We start from the raw sequence: 18,527 nt of genomic DNA on the forward strand, positions 1-18,527 counted from the left end.
AGGTACTTTGGAAACCAGTATTATGTGGGAACGTGGCTTGGTTGGTACAGCCTCGGGTTAATGGGAGACAGCTGCTCTCAGCTCTGCAGATGGCATCAAATACGGTGGCCTTGAGCCCACGTGGGTCACACCTGGGCTGTCCCTGGGAAAGCCCGCCATGGCGGGTCGCCTGGGCTTTCTTTCCCTGGCAGAGCCGAAGTCAAAATTTTTTTGTAAACTCTGTAAAGAGCTTTACCCTTCCGAGGTATGATCTTGAACCTGTTGGAGCATTTGGACCCATTTCTTTTAAGGAAGTTCACCTCCAGATGTGCTTAGAGGGCCTGGTCTTAGCTGCCACAGATTTACAAATCCTTTAAGTAAGTTATTCCTCGAGAATTTATCTGTTGTGCCCCCATTCTTTTTGCCATTTTATTCTGATTCTATATTAGTACTTGATTTTCCCTGACATAGAAGACTATTGCCTGTAGCTGGAGGTCAGAGAACACATTCACATTCAAGTATCAATTTCAGGGGAATTATCTGTCAGATGTGAAATTATGGTACAATTCAATATATTAAAATGACCATAGCTACCATTTGTTGAAAATATTTTGTATACTAGGAGCTTCACAATTCTTATCTCCAAGCCTAGATACATGGTCCCAAGAGAGGCATGCCCTCATTTTGGAAGTGGGGAGAAAGACTCACAAAGAAAAATAACTTAGGTAAGGGAGTGAGGTGCATACGCGATTGTGGTAGGAGCAAAACAGATCCTAATTCCAAATATTGTACTCTCCCTTAGACCACGAAGAGTACTTATGTCTGGCTCTGTCACCCAGGCTGGAGTGTAGTGGTGCCGTTACAGCTCACTGCAGCCTCAAACTCCTGGGCTCAAGTGATCCTCCTGCCTCAGCCTTCTGAGTAGCAGGGAAGACAGGAATGCAGCATCATGACCGGCTAATTGTTATTATTATTTGTAGAGACAGGATCTCACTATGCTGCTGAGACTGGTCTTGAACTCCTGGCCTCCTCTAGTGAGCCTCCTGCCTTGGCCTCCCAAAGAGCTGGAATTACAGACCTGAGCCGTCATGTCAGGCCTCCACCATGCTTTTCAGGGGCCTTTCTTGGTGAAGCTCCTTATTCTAGTTAATGCTCAAAAGTGAGCAAAACCCAACTTGCTCAAAATTACGCAGATATTCTTTGGGTGGTTTTGTAAGGGGAACAGAAAATAACTTTTTATAGCGATAGGAGTCAAGGTGGCAAAAATGATATTAAGGCTTAATACCAACGCGATGGGCTGCTTTTCTCCTCCCAGTAGAGTTCATATTATTTAATTATAATATAAAATTGAAAATATCTTTCCTGTATTCCTGACTCCCCAGGCCTTGAATGAAGAAAGTATTTCTCAGGCTGGGTTTTTTGTTTTTGTTTTTGTTTTTTTTTTTTTCCTTCTTCTTTGGGTATCTTCTGTCTCAGGCTCTGGGTTTTTGTTTTTTATTTTATTTTTTTCCCTGCTTCTTTGGGTATCTTCTGTTGTCCCAAGACATATCTGGAAACTTAAATTGATTTTCACCCAACTTAAAATAAGCTCCACAGCTCTGGATCGCGGACTGACCATGACTAAGTACCCACCGCCACATCACGCTGTGCCACACACCAAGAGTGACTCATTGTCTTCGTCACAGGTTGTGGCTTCTGCAGGGCCTGGTACCTGGTGGAGCTGAGTGTACTGGGAAGTCCAGGGGCATTCTTAGGGTGGGCTGGATGCGAAAGCGGCGTCCTTTTTGCCTGTGGTGACGTGAACATCAATACAGTATTTATAGAAAGTTCACAGAAATGTAGTAAGCTTCAACCTTTCCAATCCTAGTGAGAATAGCTAGCGTTTAGTGACTCTGTTATGTGGCAGGCCCTCAGTGATCCTGGGCACTGACTTATCCCCACTTTACACATGAGCAAGGGATGCCCGAGGTGTACCGGCTTCCCTGAGTTCACAGAGCTCCCTGGTGTGGCCAGGCCCTGTGGCTGCTGCAGGGATGTTCAGGGCTGCGTGTAGCTGTGTCTTCACTGGTGTCCATCCTGCGCCCAGCACCACGCCTGGCGCTTGACAGGAACGCAAGCGTTTGCTGCCTGCCTCCCGCCTGGAATCTCCACTGAGGAGCAGGAAACCAGGGGTTCTAGCTGTCTTCTTCATTCATGAAGTCCTTTAGAGGAATTCAACCTTCTCTAATCAAAAGTTTCCAATATCCTCAGGTCAATGCGTATAAACTGTTAAGACTTCAAGATTACAACCTAAAAACCGAAGTCAGAAGTGTGAGGTTTCAATTGACTGGACATGCATTAGGTCAATGACACACATATTTATTGGACACCAGGCTTGAGCCCCACATGGGCACCTTTGGTATCTGAAGCAATATTCCTTGGGTGGTTTTGTGAGGGGAACAGAAAATGACTTTTTATAGCGATAGGAGTCAAGATGGCAAAAATGATATTAAGGCTTAATACCAATGTGATGGGCTGCTTTTCTTCCCCCAGTAGAGTTCATATTATTTAATTATAAGATAAAATTGAAAATCTCCGAAGCAATGCTTCAGAGCCCAGTAGGATGGAAGAGGAAACTGAGAACAGTGCCATTTCTCCTCACACAGCTCCGGCGCCCCTCACCATCCTGTGCACACACATTCTTTGATGGGATCTTTTCAGTGTAAAGTGCAGTAATTAATTTTGCAAAACTTACTGGGTCTGGGAGGCAGATGATGAGTGATGGTGTCACCCCGTCACACAGTGGGAGATTTATATGATGGCATCATTTTCTATGAATGCAGACCACCTTGTGTGCCATACTCGGATGACCCTTCGAAGCTAGACATTTTGTCATCTTTCAAAAGAAGCATGTTTTCCCCCTTGGTTACAGAAAACTAAAAGCTTTTGATACAGGACTCCAACCTTTTATCAGGGAGAATCAGGGCTCTTTAAATAAGCTCGACCAGTCGGATGGGCCGTCAGAAGCAATTAAAATTAGAAAGATGAAGATGCGGTAACAACCTGGTCAGGGCAAATGTCAGGATACCAGATTGCATGTTCACAGTTGCGTTTCTGTTAAGAACGTGCGGGTGAATATGGAACAGAGGGCCATGTGTCAGTAGTTGGGTTGCATTTTATGTTTCTTTTCTACAAGCCCTTTCTGGTGTTGTGTTCGTGTTTATTAGAGAGTAGCTGCCCAGAGGCTGCCGTTTCCCTCCCCACTCCTCCGTTCTCTGCATCTTCACCCCCAACTCCCAGTACTTTGGAATTACAGTCATTGTGCTTGTCAGGATGGAAGAGGCAGCCAGACACATGGCAGATCAGAGCACTGAGAGGCAGAGACTTAATAAGTCCCGCCGTGGCCCCACTGTCTCGAGTGCTGAGATAGGGCCTCGGTGTTTTTCTCTGCAGAATGGAGGCATCACTCAGTCTCTATCTTCTCTCCCTGTCTCTTTCTTCACTCCCCCCTTCCCTAACACACATCCACAGTGAAAGTCTTCAGGAGGCAAAAGAGAAAAGGCTGGACTGTGCTGGGCCCCCCCAACCCCGGGGCCCATTTGCTGTCTTCCCAGCTTCCGTGTGCCCAGAGCCGCCTGGGGGAGCCTTTGGAGGTGCAGATCCTGACTGTGTGGGTCTCAGTGAGGCTCCGACTCTCACGGGGAGGCGCCGGTGCTGCGGGTCCCCCTGGGGGCAGTGCCGCGGTTTGCAAATCCTGCAGATCAGCTTCTCCACTTCTCCAGGTTTCTCCAACATCAGATGCTCCCAGGAGTCCGGTGGGATTGTTTTCTGACTTTGACCAGGATTTTGACGGAGAAGATTCATTAATATAGGACCCCTTGTCTTAATGTACATATGTAAATGATCTGATCTGAAGTTTTCTGAATGGAAAATGATTGAAGGAGTGGCATCCAGTAGCCTCGGGGAGTCATTCCGTCATATCTTTTCAGCTGTGTCTTACTACGATTAAGATTTTGTTTGTGTGTGTGGCGGGGCGGGTGGGGGACGTTGAGATGGAGTCTCGCTCTGTTGCCCAGCCTGGAGTGCAGTGGCTTGATCTGGGCTCACTGCAACCTCTGCCTCCCGGGTTCAAGTGATTTTCCTGTCCCAGTCTCCCAAGTAGTTGGGATTATAGACATGTGCCGCCATGCCCACCTGATTTTTTTTTTTTTTTTTTTGTATCTTTAGTAGAGATGGGGTTTCACCATGTTGGTCAGGTTGGTCTCGAACTCCTGACCTCAAGCGCTCCACCTGCCTCGGCCTCCCAAAGTGCTGGGATAACAGGCTTGAGCCACCACCCCCAGCCTTATTTCTGTGTTTCTGTAATCATTGCGCACATTAACGACCGCCTTCGGTGAGTCAGGGCAGGCTTTAGGCAAAAGAACTAAGCCATCTCCACCCCTGCGGCTCTCACTCCTGCGGTGAGGTGCGGGTACAATGTACCTGTAGCCGGACCTGAGAAGAAAAGCTCCTGTCTTATGAAAGGGCCCGGGGAGCCTCTGGTTGGGGCCGTTTGACCTGACCGGAGGGTGAGGGAGGAGTCGGTAGAGGTGGGTGGGCCAGTGGAGGACTTTGGATTCGCCTTGGGGGAACTGGGAAGCAGACTGACTGTCTCCGATAAGGGTGGCTTTGTGGAGAGGAGAGGACAGGAGGGGAGGTCGTGAGTTTAGGGTCTCACAAGGAGCGGCCACAGATGGAAGGTTATGGGGTGGGGCATGTGGCAGGGCAGCCTTGTGCCCACAGACACACCCCGCCGAGGAGACCCAGGGACTCAGCTATGACAGCTGGAAGGCGGAGCATGTGAGCTGCAGCAGACACAGGCAGGTGGGGTAAAAGGAGAGTCTTCGCAGCAGTGCTTAGAATAGCAAAAAGTGGGAAAACCAGCAAAAAACTATCAATAGGAGATTAATGAATCCATTATGGCACCTAGAATGGAAGGAATTTTTGTCAGCGTTTAATAAGGAGCTTTGTGCTGGTCGAAAGTCAGGAGGTGCCCAGCACACTCAAGGGCAGTATTGAAGAGCTGAGTCCAGAGCAGCTCTGCACAGCAGATCCCCCTGGGGCCAGAGGGGCCGTTTGCAAATCCAAGCAGATCCGCTTCTTGAAGGTTTCTCCAACGGGAGCATCTCCCAGGATTGAGGCTTGCATGGGTGGCCTGTGTTATATATGCAATTTTAAATGATCTAGTTGCCACATTAAAGAAAGGCAGGTCCGGAGGGGGGGACGCTGGGTGCCATGACTCACGCCTGTAATCCCAGCACTTTGGGAGCCCAAGGCAGGTGGATCACTTGAGCCCAGGAGTTTGAGGCCAGCCTGGGCAGCATGGCGAGACCCAGTCTCTACAAAAAATACAAAACAATTAGTTGGATGTGGCAGTGCACACCTACAGTCCCAGCCCCGTGGGACATTGAGGTGGGAGGATTGCCTGAGCCCAGGAGTTGGAGGCTTCAGTGAGCTGTGACTGCACCGGTTCACTCCAGCCTGGGCAACAGAGTGAGACCCTATCTATAAATAAATAAATAAATAAATAAATAAATAAATAAATAAAGTGAGACCCTATCTATAAATAAACAAACTATATTTTCTATTCAGCCCACTATTTTGATAACAATCAGTTATTGTGTTATTAATATTTTACACTGTTTTCCATACTTAAGTCTTTGAAACCCAGTGTGTAAAGAATCTTCAAGTACATCTCCATGTGGACGGGACACACGTGGCCAGCGGCTCCTCTGAGGGACAGTGTGGTCACGGCGATGGGTGGCGTGTGCTGCCTGTACATAGAAGGTCCCCGTGTGAGTGTTTCTGCGAAGGCCCTGAGGGATGGGCAGGGGAGGGCCAACACCGTCCCAGCCACACAGAGGACCCTGGAATGCAGCAGGCTGCCAGCGCGCCCCCACCCCAGCCCCTCTGCTGCCTGAGCTCTTTCCCAGATGTCCACTTAGCTAACCTCCCTCACCTTCTTCCCTTTCCTTCTTTCCCCAAACGTCACTCTCAGGCAGGTCTGCAGGCTCTCCGATTGTCAATGGCAGCCCATCTCCATCCTCCACCCTCTTAACACCCCCCACCCCACTTGCTATTTTTCTCCTCAGTGCTTACGGCCATCCACCCCTGGGCATCATGCATTTGTTCACTGTGTTTCTTGCTTTCGGGTCTCTCCTGATTGGAACAAGCTCCGCCAGGACCAGAGGCTTTCCATTTTGTCACCGATGCATCCACATAGCTCCCGGCAGAGATGGCGCTTGGGGCACCTGAGGTGGACAGTGGCTGGTGGTTGAGCCCTACAGATTTATCTCAAGCCCTCCCCTGACCCTACCGGAAGACACGGTGGTCTGCACAGTCCAGATAGTCAGAGAGGCCCCCCGGCTCGATGACTTTGAACCGGCGGGGCTGGGGAGGGGGGAACAGCACCGTCGACAGAATCCCCCCTTGGTATCCCACCTCCCCATGCCTACATAATCCCTGCATTATCAAAGGAGAGACCCCTAGAAGGAGGTTTGGCAGCAGGAGTGAGATCAGCGCAGTGTAAGCTCATTTTCTGACAAACCAGTGGGAGGAGTTGGCAAACTGACTTTCTCAAAAAGAATGTATGCATCGAAATTAGCAAGTGAGTGATCAGCAGTGTGGGAAAATTCAGGAAAAGCAGTTCAGTGCTGTGAGAGAGGGCGAGGCAGGGAGCTTTATTACTCCAGACAACGGAGGAGGTAAAAGGATAGACCTAGATTATTTCACTAGAGTTCATCTATTCTTTTTTTTTTTTTTTTTTTTTTTTTTTTTGAGAGGGAATCTCGCTCTGTTACCCAGGCTGGAGTGCAGTGGCGCAATCTCGGCTCACTGCAACCTCCGCCTCCCGGGTTCAAGCGATTCTCTTGCCTCAGCCTCCCAAGTAGCTAGGACTACAGGCGCATGCCACCACGGCCGGCTCAGTTTTCTTTGTATTTTCAGCAGAGAGGAGTTTCACCCTGTTAGCCAGGATGGTCTCAATCTCCTGACCTCGTGATCTGCCTGCCTTGGCCTCCTAAAGCGCTGGGATTACAGGCGTGAGCCATCGTGTCCAGCCTATTCCTTTTTTAAAAAAAAAATACAATTTAGATTTTATCAGAATAGAATCCTAGGAAGCTGAGATTTGTAAACTGGGAAATCCATCTCCTCCAAGTAGCCAGGAAATAAGCCAGGTGACCTAAGTCATTCTTGCTAGGCCCTGGTGTGGGCCGGGGATGACTGACTCAAGGAAGAAGCTGTCTTGTGACTCTCTTACCTGCACTGTCGTTTAGTAAGAAGCTGTTAAAAAGTATATCATATGAAGAAAGTGATTTACTAATTGATCAGAGTAATAACCACATATTTCCTATGTAACCACTCCCTCATTATCTCCAACTTTATCTTTGGTTCTCATGACAAGATTATCACTTCCCAGAAAACTGGGTTTTTTTGCAAATTACCAGGAGGTGTTTTTCCAAATGGTAAGGTTCTTCTTTGGTGGGAAGATGTTTTCTCCTGGAAATCCTTAGGAAAGTTATTTGATTCTTGGGTTGGGCTCCCAAAACCAAAACAAAACAAGATGGATTATCCCCAGGATACCTGAGCTATAAGGACAATCTGTAGCTTGAGCGTGGAGTGAAAGACACTGAAACTGCCCTTTGTCCCAAATGGCTGTGTGCCGGGGCCCTAGAACAGCCCTAAGGAGGTGGTGAAACAGGTGACATTTACCTGTGAGGCTGAAAGCCCTCATTGCCAGGCTGTGAAAGTCCGCACTGCAGGTGTGCACGTCTTTATCCCTGTCCTGTGGGTGACAGAGCCTGCCAGTGAATGCTGGTGCATTTCCTTCTTGCTTTTCATCCACCCGTGTTCTCCTCCCTCCTAACCCCTCACTGAATGCTCCTGGGGCTTCATCAGGTTTCACCCTGCAGGGCCCAGCAGGAGGCAGCTGATTTGCAGTCCTCACCATTCAGAAGTTCAGAGGGAGGGCTTAGAACCAAACAGGCTCCACCCCCAGGCAATTAAATGAGCATCTGGCCTCAGCAGGCATTATTTTCCTTCAAGTTCCCATTGGTGACTCTAAGGCACAGGTATCATAATAGAGGAAATCAGGAAGTCTTGAAAGTTAAAAGGAAATAAAACTAGGGTTTACCCTGTAGCTTCACCACTTCACTAAGGTCGTTACCTTCCAGTAATCAGTTTATCCCCCTCAGAGCCTCAGCTTTCTCATACCTCCAGGGAGGTGTCAGGAGCTCTGCGGGCTTCCTGTGAGAATAATCCGGGCCTGGGCTCTAGCTGTGGGTGTGCAGTCAGCAAGGGACGCCCTACTAGGTCCCACCAAGTGCTGCCAGCCCCTGAGCTCAAGGAGGACACGTGAAGAAAAGCCCTTTGCAATGTAGGGCTCCATCCCACCAACGTGCAAGTGAATAGAAGTCCTTTCAAGACCTAGTATTGTGTATTTTTAAAAGTGTGGTGCCCCATCACCTGGAAATTGCTAGAAATGCACGTTCCCAGGCTCCCTCTCCACCTGTGAAACCCTGGGGGTGGCCCAGCTACCTGGGGTGCCGCGGCCGCTGATGGTGCTCCTGCTGTGGGGCAGTGTCACTGTTCTTTCCAGGTGGGTACAGGTGGACCCAGGGGTGGGGGGTGGGGAGAATCCCACAGGGACTTCAGGGACTGAGTTTAGTGCTGGGGTGTGTTTCTACTCTGCACAGGAGTCTCCTGGGGTCACCTTGTGTATCATGTCCAGCTTTTTTTTTTTTTTTTTTTTGAGACAGTGTCTCGCTCTATCGCCCAGGCTGGAGTGCGATGGCGCCATCTCCACTCACTGCAAGCTCCTCCTCCCGGGTTCACAGCATTCTCCTGCCTCAGCCTCCTGAGTCGCTGGGACTACAGGCGCCTGCCACCACACCCAGCTAATTTTTGTACTTTTAGTAGAGATAGGGTTTCACCACGTTGGTTAGGCTGGTCTTGAACTCCTGACCTCAGGTGATCTCCCCGCCTCGGCCTCCCAAAGTGCTAGAATTACAGGTTTGAGCTACCATGCCCAGTGGGCTAATTTTTAAGTTTTAGAGATGGGTTCTCACGGTTACTCTTGCTGGTCTCAAACTCCTGGCCTCAAGCAATTCTCCCATCTTAGCCTCCCAAAGTGCTTGAATTTGCAGGCATGAGCCAACACACCTAGCCAGAAATTGATCTTTCATTTTAAACTTCATCTAGAGATGTGACAAAAACCAAACGAAGTATTTGTTAAAATACTTTATAACCCTAGGTACAGTAATAGAGTAATCCAACTGACAATTTCACAAAAGTCAATTTTTGGCAACAAGTTCAAGGTTATACATGTTAATAAAGATAACACATTTATTCAACCAGAAGAAAAAGGTTACAATGACAGAATTTATCTTTTTCTTTACTATGTTGTCTGAGCTATGGTTAAGGTTTGGGGAACTAGTATCTTAAAGAACCTTCAGAAATTTCTCATTCTAGAATTTAGAAACAAATTTTACACTCTCGGGGTTGAGAGAATCCAGGAGCAATCACCACCCCTAGTGTCCCGATGCTACTCTCCAAAGGCCCTTCCCCACTAGCCACAGAAATCAGAGCTCCCTGGGAAACAGACAGTTGAGCCTCTGGAGGAGGAAGGCCTGGCTGTGCCTGCGTTAGGGAGTTGGGGATGGGGGCATACAAACCAAAGAAGTGAGACCAAAATGGGCCAACAGCTGTGGCAAATGTCGGCATAAAAATAAATAAATTCCATCTGATCACATGGTCTCAAATATATACATATACAGAAATATTTGTGAGGTCACAGTGGTACTAAAAAACAAAACAAAGACGACTGGGGGGAAAAAAAGAAGAAAAGAAAGAACTCTTTTCTCCATGTTGGGTGCAGTGGCTCACACCTGTAATCCCAGCACTTTGGGAGGTCAAGGTGGGCAGACTGTTTGAACTCAGGAGATCGAGACCAGCCTGGGCACCACGGCGAGACTCTGTCTCTACAAAAAACATTAGCACTAGCTGGGCATGGGGGTGCACATCTGTAGTCCCAGCTACTCAGGTGGCTGAGGTGGCCCAGGAGGCTGAGGCTGCAGTAAGCTAAGACCATGCTATTGTAGTCCAGCCTGGGGGACAGAACCAGACCCTGTCTTTAAAAAAAAAAAAGACAGCTTCTTCTGTCAACATTAGAGGTAGTTCCTGCACCACCCCTCCTCCTCAAACTGGACTTCCCAGGGAGAGCAGCCGCCCCTGCCTTTTCCACAGAACCATATTTCAAGATAACCCAAGAGCCCCAGCTGATGTGGAGCTCTTCTTTGAAGAAGTCCAGCAAACGAATGAAGAATTACAGAATTTGAAAACTTCACAAACTCTAATAAATGATTCAGGCAATAATCCTCAATGAATATGAAAACCATTAATAGGTTGATGAGGAATTATCACAGGACACCAGAAACTCAAGTGCACCAGATGGTCTGTGGCTGAAGGGAGAAAGCAGATCTTCACAAGACAGTGGCCGACTCTCAGCATGCACCCTGCTGGTGTGAGACCCCCCGGTGGAGGCAAGCAGGCCTCACACGATGGTAGGATGTGGCCATCAATGCAGAACTCCCCACGAGGGACTCTGCTTAAAAAGGCGCAGCCTGACTCAAACTAAGGCTTTGGATCTAAGTTCCAGTTCTCAGGAAACACAGGAACATGGCACCCAACACCACACAGGAGCAGCCAGGACACCTGGAAAGTGAGAGCGCCTGGAGGAAACCCGGCCTGCACACTTCTCTGCCGTCCCCGAGAGGGTGCCCAGGAGAGACCCGGGCTGACCAGGTGTGATCTGTGGGACCCTGTGCAGCAAACACTTTGGGGCCAACTAGAAAATGTGAATATGGAATAAGAAATAGGCAGTTTTATGAAAGTATGTTTTATTCTATTAAAACTGAAAATGGCATTAGCTCATGTAAGAAAAAATCATGTTTTCAGGTCACAAATTCAAATATTTAGTGGTAAATGATGACATTTATAATTTACTTCCAAAAACTTCACAAGGAAAAGGATATCTATTATGTGATAAGTGTTTAGGGGCTCATTATCCTAGTCTACTTTTCTGTATACTTGAAAGTTTTCATCATTGTTTTTATATAAACTAACCTTGCAAATATGTTTTTACATTAGCATTTATATGTAAATTATTAGTGTTTTATAGGATACGTATAACTATATTATTACTATAATGACCTTATACTAGTGACATAAGAAACAAGCGATAGATCAGAAAGTGAGGATGTGATGAAGGTTCTGTGACTGCATCCACTATCGGAAGAGCACTTCTCCATGCCAAGGAGAGGCTCGAAGCTAAGCATTGCTAAATGTGAGAGACACCATGTCATGAAATTGGAAGAACACACACAAGTTAACTTTCCACAATCCACCATCAAACTTTTCCAACAAAATATTACCTAGCATTGCTTGGGTGATAGTGAGTGGTATGAAATTGCTTAAGCTTCTCCCACATAAGCTCCGGGATGCACAGTGGGTCACCCCTGGAGACCACTGAGTACGTGTGGTCGGGAAGAAGTCTATTTTGAAGGTGCTGGGGGAATATCCTCTCATTGTCTGTCTTGAAATGTGAAATAAATAAGAATATATACATTTAAAATAATACACACATACATTACTTACAATATAGCCAATTGATCACATTCTGGTGCATATGCCTGTAATACTTTGCAAATAAAACTGTTCTAATGGTAACAAAAAAAAAAAAAAAGACACCCCTGCAGGCATTGTTTAACACCGTATTCAATCACTCATCACCCATGCACAGGACCCAAGGATTGAGAACAATGGACTTTTTGATGTGTGTTGCAAATTGGAGGGATCACCAGGTCTGCCCACCAGCCAGGAGGGAAGTGGGGAGAAGCTCTCACCCTAACTTGAGTTTTAAGAAGGCTCCTTGGAAGAAAAGACCACCAAATTGAGAATGAAAGGTAAGAAATAGTTCACCAGCTGAGGGGGGCTACGGGAGTCAGAGAGCAGGCCACCCACAAGCCCCAGGGACACCAGCACAGGCAGGTTGTCAAAGTCACAAGGGGACATGAAGACACGGGCCCAGGACAGCAGCTCTTAATCCAAAATGGTCTCAAGGCTCCTTTACACTCTGAAAAATTAACCCATTTATGCCTGAGGTTGCAATTTTTTTGGTAAAAATTCAGACCTTGGCAATGACCTTGAGCTGTAGGATATAAATAACTCCCACAAGCTTAGGATTCCAATAATGGAACACGAGGCATAAATGGGTTTTAATGAGGACCCAAGCAGCTTTTGATTATGTGGGCTTTTTTGCCTGTGTAGGTGCCTGTGTGTGTTTATATAATTTTTCTATATTCTAAATTAAAGCTGAGACATTTAAAAACTACTTATGCATTAAGGTAAGCCATCATTACATGATAATATAAATATGTTTGAAAAATATTTCTCATAACAAAGTAAAAAACTGACTACTTAGAGTGATGCTGTGTTGCCTTTTTTGCAAACCTCTGTAGTGTCTGGGTCAGAGGTGAAGCTGGACTCCCCCATCTGCTCTGTATGCAGCTTGGTGCGTGTCACACACCTCGCCACGCAGCCTCTAGAAAGTACACCATGTACTTGGGCAAGAATGAGTGAAAAAGACAATGTGTTGATAGTGGTATGAAAAGAGCTTTTCTCTCGCTGCAGATCATACACGGGGGTCGTCAGACATGGTCTGAGACAGCATCCTGGCCCTGCTAATCCCCTGGCTTCTGCTCACAGCACTGACCTAGCTAATCCAAGAACATGTCACCTATAATGAGAATATTATATAAAAATCAACCACCTTCCAGATGTGTCTGTATCATGGTTCTGTACATGGGTAAGGTAAGCTGAACACAACATTAAAAAGAAAGAAAACTTACAAACCCTCCCTTCATCTCACTAAAGACGACTCCTTTAAAGACCAAGGGTGTCTGGGGTCGCTAGGATTCTCGTGTTCCAGCCGCCATCCTTCCTGCCTGAGGACAAATAATTATAAGCTGACAGTGACTCAAATACTAAAGTCTGCATCAACTAGTTAATCACTCATGACATACCAGAAATCCAGCTCGTGTAAACATGGGAAAAAGGTGGCGTCCAAATACACCGAGAGGAGATTCTGAAGGTCCTTGGGATTTTGTGTGGAAAATGGATACAGAGTATAATCACTAGCTGGGTACAAATGAAAAGTGAAATTGTAAAATATAACAGATTTCTACTAAAATTATTGAGTCTCAAGCCTCATTTCCCCTTTGTCCTAGGACAGTAAGTTGTAGCTATTCTTGAGATGAGGCAGTGGCTCCATACTCTGGCCCCCGACCTTACTTTAGGTAAGCCTCCTGGTAAGTGTCCATACTTTTCGGTATGAAAGAAACTGTCTTCTCTTTCAGTCATGCCAGCCGGCCCTCTCCCTCAATCACATACCACGTCCCTGTGATCACAACACTTGCCACCCACTCCGTCCGGGTCCCATGAGTCACCTGGCCAAGCACACACAGCAAGTCGCTGGCAGAGGTGAGACCTCGGGTCTCCTCAGCCCAATCTAGGGAGCCTGCCATCCAACCACCATGCATAAGTGGCCCACTACGACCTGCATCATCTACCGCTGTTAAATTACTCGTTTCCAAGCTTACCGTACTTTGTAACAGATGATCAATGCATTTAAAATCAGCAGATACAGTGAGATGTCTGCTTTCTAACAATATATAGCTTTAATAATAATAGCGCTCATGGTAGCTATTTCTCAAACAAGAAACATGACTTATCATAAGTTTCTATGGCTGGACACAGTGGCTCACACCTTTAATCCCAGCACTTTGGAAAACCAAGGTGATATGGTTTGGCTGCGTCCCCACCCAAATCTCATCTTGAATTGTAGTTCCCATAATCCCCACATGTTGTGGGAGGGACCTGGTAGGAGGTGATTGAATCATGAGAGCGGTTCCCCCCATATTATTCTCGTGACAGTGAGTACGCTCTCACGAGATCTGACAGTTTTATAAGGGGCTTTCCCCTTCACTTGTCATTCTCTTCCCTGCCACCCTGTGAAGAGGTGCCTTCCACCACGATTGTAAGTTTCCTGAGGCCTCCCCAGCCATGCAGAACTGTGAGTCAATTAAACCTCTTTACTCTTTAGGTCATTCTTTATAAATTACCCAGTCTTGGGTATTTCTTCATAGCAGTGTGAGATTAGACTAATACACAAGACAAGAGGATTACTTGAACCCAGGAGTTTGAGACCAGCCTAGACAACAAAGCAAGTTTCCACCTACACACACACACACACACACACACAATGAGCCAGGCGTGGGGGCACCTTGTCCCAGTTACTTGGGAGACTGAGGTGAGAGGATCGCTTGAGCCCAGAAGTTTGAGGCTGCAGTGAGCCCAGATCATCCCACTGCACTCCAGCCTGGGTGACATGGTGAGTCCCAGTCTCAAAAATAAGTACATTTCTATAAAATTTGAAAAATAAAGGAGTGAGTTTATAGTACTGGCTACTATTAATAAGGGCCTCACCCAGAGTGAGGTGTCTTTGCCCTCACTTTGCAGGATTTCACAAATGCTCTGAGTCTGTTGTCAGGACTCCCATGCCTGGACCTTGCCTGGGACCCCCTAGTCACTGCGCTGGTTCCCTTGCTGGAGCCCTGCCCAGAGGCAGCTGCTTTCTTACACCACCCTCTCCAGGAGCTCTTCCCTTTCCCCCCAGCAGCAGCAGCAGCAGCAGCAGCAGCAGCAGCTCCCACCCTTGTCCTTGGCCCTCCGCATGGCATCCACCATGTGCTTCCAGTCACAGCTGCATCAGTCTTTCTAGATGGTAAGTTGTTTTTTAAATTTGCTACAACATCAAGCATAGCACAGAGCCAACAGCTGGCCAAATATGTGAAGTGTGGTCATTTTTAGTTACTATGCTAAAAAAAAAAAAAAAAAAAAAGGAAAAGACTTAAGCAAATAACAAAACAAAAATGAATCCATTTTAATATAAACCCAAGTAAGTATAAGTCCACAATTTCTTCTTTATAATTTTGAAACCCAAAAGGCTCAGAAAACTGAAAGATTCTGCAGAAGTTTAGAGCAAACTATTTGATGGCAAAACCTGACTGAACAGATCAGGGCACTGAGTCTTCGTGCTCACACTCAGCGAATCATCAGGTTTGGCTGCAGAAACCTGAGTGTGTCTGATGACAGACCCAGCTGGAAGTGTTACTCTCTCAAATCTGACAAGAATCAGGCTTCGCGGGATTCCAGGAAGGGACCGGGGGTCATTTCTCTCACAAGCTTTGTTCAGCCGAGTAGCCATCATGCAACAGGAGCTGGGCCAGGGCCTTGGGACACGAGGACAAGGCTAGTCTCCACCCTAAAGGGCCCGTACCTATGCCAGAAACCACACCTGCAATGTATGTGGATTTATGAGGAGGTGCCGAGAAGGACCGATACCTGGTTTATGGTGAATCCGTGGATCTTGTCTCCTAGTTGATAGTGTAGAGCCCTCTCACAAGCCCGGTTACTGTTCCATCGCCACGCTCTGTGGTGTGCATGTCTAGACTAAAGGTCATCTAAGTTAGATGAGCTGCAGGAAAATTATCTGGCTAACATTATTCAGCCACATAGTGAAAATACTCTTACATGATAAAGATCATTAATTAGATAAAAATTAAATACTGCATCTTCCAAAATCTTGCACATTCCAGAAAACTAATTTCTGGTAAGACCCTTCCCATTTTAATGACCTTTTATCTTACCTAAAGCTTCAGTGTTGGAAACCTTTTCTTTATACATGTTCAAAAATAACTATAATACAATTATGGTTTAAATTCCCCTTAAGAAACTCTTAAACAAAAGGGCTTCTTTTCCTCACAGAATCCTCACAAACCTTCAAAATATTGGAAGAAATTCACACTACAGTTAAATCCCATTACATGCCTACCGAATTGGTGAAAACTTTTTAAAAAGCCTAATATTACCAGGAGCTCTCACACACTGCTAGTCATACTGCTCTTATACTGCTACGTACACTGCTACCTGTCCCACAGGGAGTACAAAGTGGAACAACTTTGGAAAAACACTTGGCATTCTTTAGAAAGCTAAGCAGGCAGGGCATGGTGGTTCACACCTGTAATCCCAGCACTTTGGGAAGCCGAAGAGTTCCAGACCAGCCTGGCCAATATGGTGAAACCCAGTCTCTACTAAAAATACAAAAATTAGCCAGGCGTGGTGGCAGGTGCCTGTAGTCCCAGATACTTGGGAGGCTGAGGCAGGAGAATCGTTGAAACCGGGAAGCAGAGGTTGCAGTGGGCCGAGATCACGCCACTACACTCCAGCCTGGGCGTCAAAAAAAAAAAAAAAAAAAAAAAATCTGAATACTGGAAATCCGTTCACCTCTTGGTCTACATCCTCCACACCTTACACTGCTGCACCAGCACTCACAGACAAGATTGTCAGCACAAACTCTGATAGTCCCAAACTCAACTCACCTGGAGGTGTAACGACAGCGAATGGATAAACTGCAGACTAATCATTCAATTAAAAAAAAAACTAACCAACAAAAGTGCCTACAACTGCATATAACAAAGATGAAGGTCACATAATGTTAAACAAAAGATACACACGATACAGTATTATCCTAAACAGGTATTATTCAAACAGGTAACAAGATACTGTCAGAATGCATAGAGATGGTAAAATATTTTTAAAAAGCAAGGACATTTCTGTATGATAGTGCTAATCTAAGCGGGAGGGAGAGGGTTATGAGCAGTTAGGGGAAATCTTCAGCTTGGTCATGCGGACACTTTTTTTTTTTTTTTTTTTTTGAGACAAGAGTCTTGCTCTGTTGCCCAGGCTAGAGTGCAGTGGTGCAATCTCGGCTCACTGCAACCTCCACCTCCTGGGTTCAAGCAATTCTCCTGCCTCAGCCTCCTGAGTGGCTGGGACGACAAGTGCTCACCACCACGCCCAGCTAATTTTTGTATTTTTAGTAGGGACGCGGTTTCACCATGTTGGCCAGGCTGGTCTTAAACTCCTGACTTCAAGTGGTCCGCCCGCCTTGGCCTCTCAACATGCTGCGGTTACCGGCGTGAGCCACCGCGCCCAACCTACTTCTTTTCTAATTATTCTCACCTGGATGAGATGGCTTACGCCTGTAAGCCCAGCAATGTGAGAGGCTGAGGAGGGGGATCACTTGAGCCCAGGAGTTCTAAACCAGCCTGGGCAACAGAGCAAGATCCCGTCTCTTCAAAAAAAAAAAAAAAAAACACTTTATTTTCTCAAATTGTACTATATGTCTTACGGGCTTTTCTACATTAATATATCCCACCAAAATATTTTAAAGATATATACAGGGGAAAAGAAAACACCTATTCAGTCACTGTCAACATTATGAAGATATGCTGTAGTCAACATTTGCTTACTGATTTAGCAAATTTCAGAATTATGGGACAGAGACGCATTTTAAGAAGTTACTTATGAGCAAGGACATGATAGGAAACCCATGAGCGGTAAGGCCAGGGTCTCCCCCGAACTTTCCAGTAACCTGCTGCCAAACTCACGCCACGGACGCCCCGTGTCTCCCCCCGGCCTGGGCCGGCAGCGCTGAACTGTTACATTAAATACGGGCTCGTGGATTACCATGAGCACTAAACCGCTTCGTCAATTTTTTCCCCCATAAACTGAGTCGTTAAAAAACCAAAAAAAGTTAAATTCCGGGAGGCTTCAGTTCTCTGAACACAGCCGGACTTTAAGAGTGGGCTGTGGGCGCCTCGGGTCTCTTAAGGACTCGGCCTCCAACAAAAATGAACTAGGAGCAAAGACACCAGCGAGAACCGCAACTGCCGGCCCCATTTACTACCCCCATTAAAGCCCACTCCAAAGGAGGGCCCTGCCGGGAGCGCCACGGGCAGACCCGGCCCCCAGCCCGGGGCATCGGCCCCGGGGTCCTCCGGCCTCAGAACCCCGGATGTGGGAGCCCAAGGAAGGCCCCGGCAGGGCCTCGGGGTGCGGGGCGCCCACAGTGCGGGGAGCTGCAAGGCTTGGGCGCAGGGACCCCTACGTCTCCGGCCCGCCCTGGACCTTCCTCTCCCGGGAGCCAGCACGCCGAGCACTTCTAGCCGCCGACCGCAGCGCCTCACCCGCCGCTCAGCCGCCTCAGAGAACTCAACCCCCTCCGCGCGCCACAGCGCCACATGGCGTAAGACCAGCTCGGGGCTGGCGAGGGACCCCACTTAACGCGACGTAGGGCGTGGGGCGGGGCTTGCCGTGACGGCCACCACTCCTATTGGTCAGCGCGAACGGCAACGTCCTCTGCGATAGGCTGTAGATGAAAAGGGCGGGCCTCCACTGCTCTGGGACGGGCGGGAGGGCGGTGCAGAGGGCGATGGGCGGGAGGAGCGGGGCCGACATGCCGAAGGAGGCGGCAAGGGGAGAAGCGTGCTCACGGGTAAAAGGGGCGCGGCCGGCTTGACGAAAGGGGCGGGGTGGGGCCAGCAGCAGGATGTGGACAGTAGAAGGAGGGG

At 47.5% G+C, this 18,527-nt stretch overlaps 1 long non-coding RNA gene across 12 annotated transcripts in view; it reads right to left on the reverse strand.

Annotated features, from left to right (window-relative positions):
* The window catches only part of LOC140711247 (uncharacterized), a 100,733-nt gene extending 82,296 nt beyond the window's left edge, over positions 1–18,437 (reverse strand). For 3 of the 12 annotated variants that reach the window (XR_012092410.1, XR_012092411.1, XR_012092407.1), the window contains exons 1-8: positions 18,144–18,435; positions 15,457–16,341; positions 7,708–7,780; positions 6,097–6,248; positions 5,650–5,771; positions 5,423–5,498; positions 5,242–5,336; positions 1,612–5,152 (exon numbers count right to left, since the gene is read on the reverse strand). This is a non-coding gene — a long non-coding RNA (uncharacterized lncRNA). The other 9 variants (XR_012092409.1, XR_012092413.1, XR_012092414.1 and 6 more) reach the window with 7 other exon arrangements.
* Positions 18,438–18,527: the final 90 nt, after the last annotated feature.

Source organism: Chlorocebus sabaeus, unplaced genomic scaffold, assembly GCF_047675955.1.
Source record: "Chlorocebus sabaeus isolate Y175 unplaced genomic scaffold, mChlSab1.0.hap1 unalloc_scaffold_392, whole genome shotgun sequence".
In the NCBI taxonomy this organism is placed as follows: Eukaryota; Metazoa; Chordata; class Mammalia; order Primates; family Cercopithecidae; genus Chlorocebus; species Chlorocebus sabaeus.